General features: G+C 52.6%; 1 protein-coding gene across 1 annotated transcript in view; it reads left to right on the top strand.

Annotated features, from left to right (window-relative positions):
• c7b (complement component 7b) overlaps positions 1-6751 on the top strand; it is a 31440-nt gene that overhangs the window by 893 nt on the left and 23796 nt on the right. The window lies entirely within an intron of this gene.

Genomic DNA, 6751 nt, shown 5'->3' with positions numbered 1-6751 from the left:
ACGCTTCACCCAGACGCACTCACGACAAACGTTTCACCCAGACACACACAACGACAAACGCTTCACCCAGACACACACAACGACAAACGCTTCACCCAGACGCACACTGCATTCACGACAAACGCTTCACCCAGACACACACTGCACTCACGACAAACGCTTCACCCAGACACACACAACGACAAACGCTTCACCCAGACACACACAACGACAAACGCTTCACCCAGACACACACAACGACAAACGCTTCACCCAGACACACACTGCACTCACGACAAACGCTTCACCCAGACGCACACAACGACAAACACTTCACCCAGACACACACTGCACTCACGACAAACGCTTCACCCAGACACACACAATGACAAACGCTTCACCCAGACGCACACAATGACAAACGCTTGTCCCAGACGCACACTGTACTCACGACAAACGCTTCACCCAGACACACACAACGACAAACGCTTCACCCAGACACACACAACAACAAACGCTTCACCCAGACACACACTGCGCTCACAACGACAAACGCTTCACCCAGACGCACACTGCACTCACAACGACAAACGTTTCACCCAGACGCACACAACAACAAACTCTGCACCCAGACGCACACAACGACAAACGCTTCACCCAGACACACACAACGACAAACGCTTCACCCAGACGCACACAATGACAAACGCTTCACCCAGACACTCACAACGAAACACGCTTCACCCAGACACACACAATGACAAACGCTTCACCCAGACACACACAACGACAAACGCTTCACCCAGACACACACTGCACTCACAACGACAAACGTTTCACCCAGACGCACACAACAACAAACTCTGCACCCAGACACACACAACGACAAACGCTTCACCCAGACGCACACAATGACAAACGTTTCACCCAGACACTCACAACGACACACGCTTCACCCAGACACACACAACGACAAACGCTTCACCCAGACGCACACAATGACAAACGCTTCACCCAGACACTCACAACAACACACGCTTCACCCAGACACACACAATGACAAACGCTTCACCCAGACACATACAACGACAAACGCTTCACCCAGACACACACTGCACTCACGACAAACGCTTCACCCAGACGCACACTGCACTCACGACACACGCTTCACCCAGACACACACAACGACAAACGCTTCACCCAGACACACACAACGACAAACGCTTCACCCAGACACACACTGCACTCACGACAAACACTTCACCCAGACACACACAACGACAAACGCTTCACCCAGACGCACACAATGACAAACGCTTCACCCAGACACTCACAACGACACACGCTTCACCCAGACGCACTCACGACAAACGTTTCACCCAGACACACACAACGACAAACGCTTCACCCAGACACACACAACGACAAACGCTTCACCCAGACGCACACTGCATTCACGACAAACGCTTCACCCAGACACACACTGCACTCACGACAAACGCTTCACCCAGACACACACAACGACAAATGCTTCACCCAGACACACACAACGACAAACGCTTCACCCAGACACACACAACGACAAACGCTTCACCCAGACACACACTGCACTCACGACAAACGCTTCACCCAGACACACACAACGACAAACGCTTCACCCAGACGCACACAATGACAAACGCTTCACCCAGACACTCACAACGACACACGCTTCACCCAGACGCACTCACGACAAACGCTTCACCCAGACACACACAACGACAAACGCTTCGCCCAGACACACACAACGACAAACGCTTCACCCAGACGCACACTGCATTCACGACAAACGCTTCACCCAGACACACACTGCACTCACGACAAACGCTTCACCCAGACACACACAACGACAAACGCTTCACCCAGACACACACAACGACAAACGCTTCACCCAGACGCACACAACGACAAACGCTTCACCCAGACACACACAATGACAAACGCTTCACCCAGACACACACTGCACTCACAACGACAAATGCTTCACCCAGACCCACACAACGACAAACGCTTCACCCAGACGCACACTGCACTCACGACAAACGCTTCACCCAGACACACACTGCACTCACGACAAACGCTTCACCCAGACACACACAACGACAAACGCTTCACCCAGACACACACAACGACAAACGCTTCACCCAGACACACACTGCACTCACGACAAACGCTTCACCCAGACACACACAACGACAAACGCTTCACCCAGACGCACACAATGACAAACGCTTCACCCAGACACTCACAACGACACACGCTTCACCCAGACGCACTCACGACAAACGCTTCACCCAGACACACACAACGACAAACGCTTCACCCAGACACACACAACGACAAAGGCTTCACCCAGACGCACACTGCACTCACGACAAACGCTTCACCCAGACACACACAATGACAAACGCTTTACCCAGACGCACACAATGACAAACGTTTCACCCAGACGCACACTGCACTCACGACAAACGCTTCACCCAGACACACACAACGACAAACGCTTCACCCAGACACACACAACGACAAACGCTTCACCCAGACATACACAACGACAAACGCTTCACCCAGACACACACTGCACTCACAACGACAAACGCTTCACCCAGACGCACACAACGACAAACACTTCACCCAGACACACACTGCACTCACGACAAACGCTTCACCCAGACACACACAATGACAAACGCTTCACCCAGACGCACACAATGACAAACGCTTGTCCCAGACGCACACTGTACTCACGACAAACGCTTCACCCAGACACACACAACGACAAACGCTTCACCCAGACACACACAACAACAAACGCTTCACCCAGACACACACTGCGCTCACAACGACAAACGCTTCACCCAGACGCACACTGCACTCACAACGACAAACGTTTCACCCAGACGCACACAACAACAAACTCTGCACCCAGACGCACACAACGACAAACGCTTCACCCAGACACACACAACGACAAACGCTTCACCCAGACGCACACAATGACAAACGCTTCACCCAGACACTCACAACGACACACGCTTCACCCAGACACACACAATGACAAACGCTTCACCCAGACACACACAACGACAAACGCTTCACCCAGACACACACTGCACTCACAACGACAAACGTTTCACCCAGACGCACACAACAACAAACTCTGCACCCAGACACACACAACGACAAACGCTTCACCCAGACGCACACTGCACTCACGACAAACGCTTCACCCAGACGCACACAACGACAAACGCTTCACCCAGACACACACAACGACAAACGCTTCACCCAGACGCACACAATGACAAACGTTTCACCCAGACACTCACAACGACACACGCTTCACCCAGACACACACAACGACAAACGCTTCACCCAGACGCACACAATGACAAACGCTTCACCCAGACACTCACAACAACACACGCTTCACCCAGACACACACAATGACAAACGCTTCACCCAGACACACACAACGACAAACGCTTCACCCAGACACACACTGCACTCACGACAAACGCTTCACCCAGACGCACACTGCACTCACGACACACGCTTCACCCAGACACACACAACGACAAACGCTTCACCCAGACACACACAACGACAAACGCTTCACCCAGACACACACTGCACTCACGACAAACGCTTCACCCAGACACACACAACGACAAACGCTTCACCCAGACGCACACAATGACAAACGCTTCACCCAGACACTCACAACGACACACGCTTCACCCAGACGCACTCACGACAAACGTTTCACCCAGACACACACAACGACAAACGCTTCACCCAGACACACACAACGACAAACGCTTCACCCAGACGCACACTGCATTCACGACAAACGCTTCACCCAGACACACACTGCACTCACGACAAACGCTTCACCCAGACACACACAACGACAAACGCTTCACCCAGACACACACAACGACAAACGCTTCACCCAGACACACACAACGACAAACGCTTCACCCAGACACACACTGCACTCACGACAAACGCTTCACCCAGACACACACAACGACAAACGCTTCACCCAGACGCACACAATGACAAACGCTTCACCCAGACACTCACAACGACACACGCTTCACCCAGACGCACTCACGACAAACGCTTCACCCAGACGCACTCACGACAAACGCTTCACCCAGACACACACAACGACAAACGCTTCACCCAGACGCACACTGCATTCACGACAAACGCTTCACCCAGACACACACTGCACTCACGACAAACGCTTCACCCAGACACACACAACGACAAACGCTTCACCCAGACACACACAACGACAAACGCTTCACCCAGACGCACACAACGACAAACGCTTCACCCAGACACACACAATGACAAACGCTTCACCCAGACACACACTGCACTCACAACGACAAATGCTTCACCCAGACCCACACAACGACAAACGCTTCACCCAGACGCACACTGCACTCACGACAAACGCTTCACCTAGACGCACACAACGACAAACGCTTCACCCAGACACACACAACGACAAACGCTTCACCCAGACACACACTGCACTCACAACGACAAACGCTTCACCCAGACGCACACAACGACAAACGCTTCACCCAGACGCACACAACGACAAACGCTTCACCCAGACGCACACTGCACTCACGACAAACGCTTCACCCAGACACACACAACGACAAACGCTTCACCCAGACACACACTGCACTCACAACGACAAACGCTTCACCCAGACGCACACAACAACAAACGCTTCACCCAGACGCACACTGCACTCACGACAAACGCTTCACCCAGACACACACTGCACTCACAACGACAAACGTTTCACCCAGATGCACACAACAACAAACTCTGCACCCAGACGCACACAACGACAAACGCTTCACCCAGACACACACAACGACAAACGCTTCACCCAGACACACACAATGACAAACGCTTCACCCAGACACACACAACGACAAACGCTTCACCCAGACGCACACTGCACTCACGACAAACGCTTCACCCAGACGCACACAACGACAAACGCTTCACCCAGACACACACAACGACAAACGCTTCACCCAGACACACACAATGACAAACGCTTCACCCAGACACACACAACGACAAACGCTTCACCCAGACACACACTGCACTCACGACAAACGCTTCACCCAGACGCACACTGCAGTCACGACACACGCTTCACCCAGACACACACAACGACAAACGCTTCACCCAGACACACACAACGACAAACGCTTCACCCAGACACACACTGCACTCACGACAAACGCTTCACCCAGACGCACACTGCACTCACGACACACGCTTTACCCAGACACACACAACGACAAACGCTTCACCCAGACACACACAACGACAAACGCTTCACCCAGACACACACTGCACTCACGACAAACGCTTCACCCAGACACACACAACGACAAACGCTTCACCCAGACGCACACAATGACAAACGTTTCACCCAGACACTCACAACGACACACGCTTCACCCAGACGCACTCACGACAAACGCTTCACCCAGACACACACAACGACAAACGCTTCACCCAGACACACACAACGACAAACGCTTCACCCAGACGCACACTGCACTCACGACAAACGCTTCACCCAGACACACACTGCACTCACGACAAACGCTTCACCCAGACACACACAACGACAAACGCTTCACCCAGACACACACAACGACAAACGCTTCACCCAGACGCACACAACGACAAACGCTTCACCCAGACACACACAATGACAAACGCTTCACCCAGACACACACTGCACTCACAACGACAAATGCTTCACCCAGACCCACACAACGACAAACGCTTCACCCAGACGCACACTGCACTCACGACAAACGCTTCACCCAGACGCACACTGCACTCACGACAAACGCTTCACCCAGACGCACACAACGACAAACGCTTCACCCAGACACACACAATGACAAACGCTTCACCCAGACACACACAATGACAAACGCTTCACCCAGACACACACAACGACAAACGCTTCACCCAGACACACACAATGACAAACGCTTCACCCAGACACACACAATGACAAACGCTTCACCCAGACACACACTGCACTCACAACGACAAATGCTTCACCCAGACCCACACAACGACAAACGCTTCACCCAGACGCACACAACGACAAACGCTTGATCCAGACACACACAATGACAAACGCTTCACCCAGACACACACAACGACAAATGCTTCACCCAGACGCACACAACGACAAACGCTTCACCCAGACACACACAATGACAAACGCTTCACCCAGACACACACTGCACTCACAACGACAAATGCTTCACCCAGACCCACACAACGACAAACGCTTCACCCAGACGCACACTGCACTCACGACAAACGCTTCACCCAGACGCACACTGCACTCACGACAAACGCTTCACCCAGACGCACACAACGACAAACGCTTCACCCAGACACACACAATGACAAACGCTTCACCCAGACACACACAATGACAAACGCTTCACCCAGACACACACAACGACAAACGCTTCACCCAGACACACACAATGACAAACGCTTCACCCAGACACACACAATGACAAACGCTTCACCCAGACACACACTGCACTCACAACGACAAACGCTTCACCCAGACGCACTCACGACAAACGCTTCACCCAGACACACACAACGACAAACGCTTCACCCAGACACACACAACGACAAA

This window comes from Eucyclogobius newberryi, unplaced genomic scaffold, assembly GCF_026437365.1.
Source record: "Eucyclogobius newberryi isolate DKJ021-1_F unplaced genomic scaffold, fEucNew1.0.hap1 SCAF_2, whole genome shotgun sequence".
Classification (NCBI taxonomy): Eukaryota; Metazoa; Chordata; class Actinopteri; order Gobiiformes; family Gobiidae; genus Eucyclogobius; species Eucyclogobius newberryi.
The sequence above is the reverse complement of the archived record's forward strand: the minus strand, read 5'-3'. Positions and strand labels throughout refer to the sequence as shown.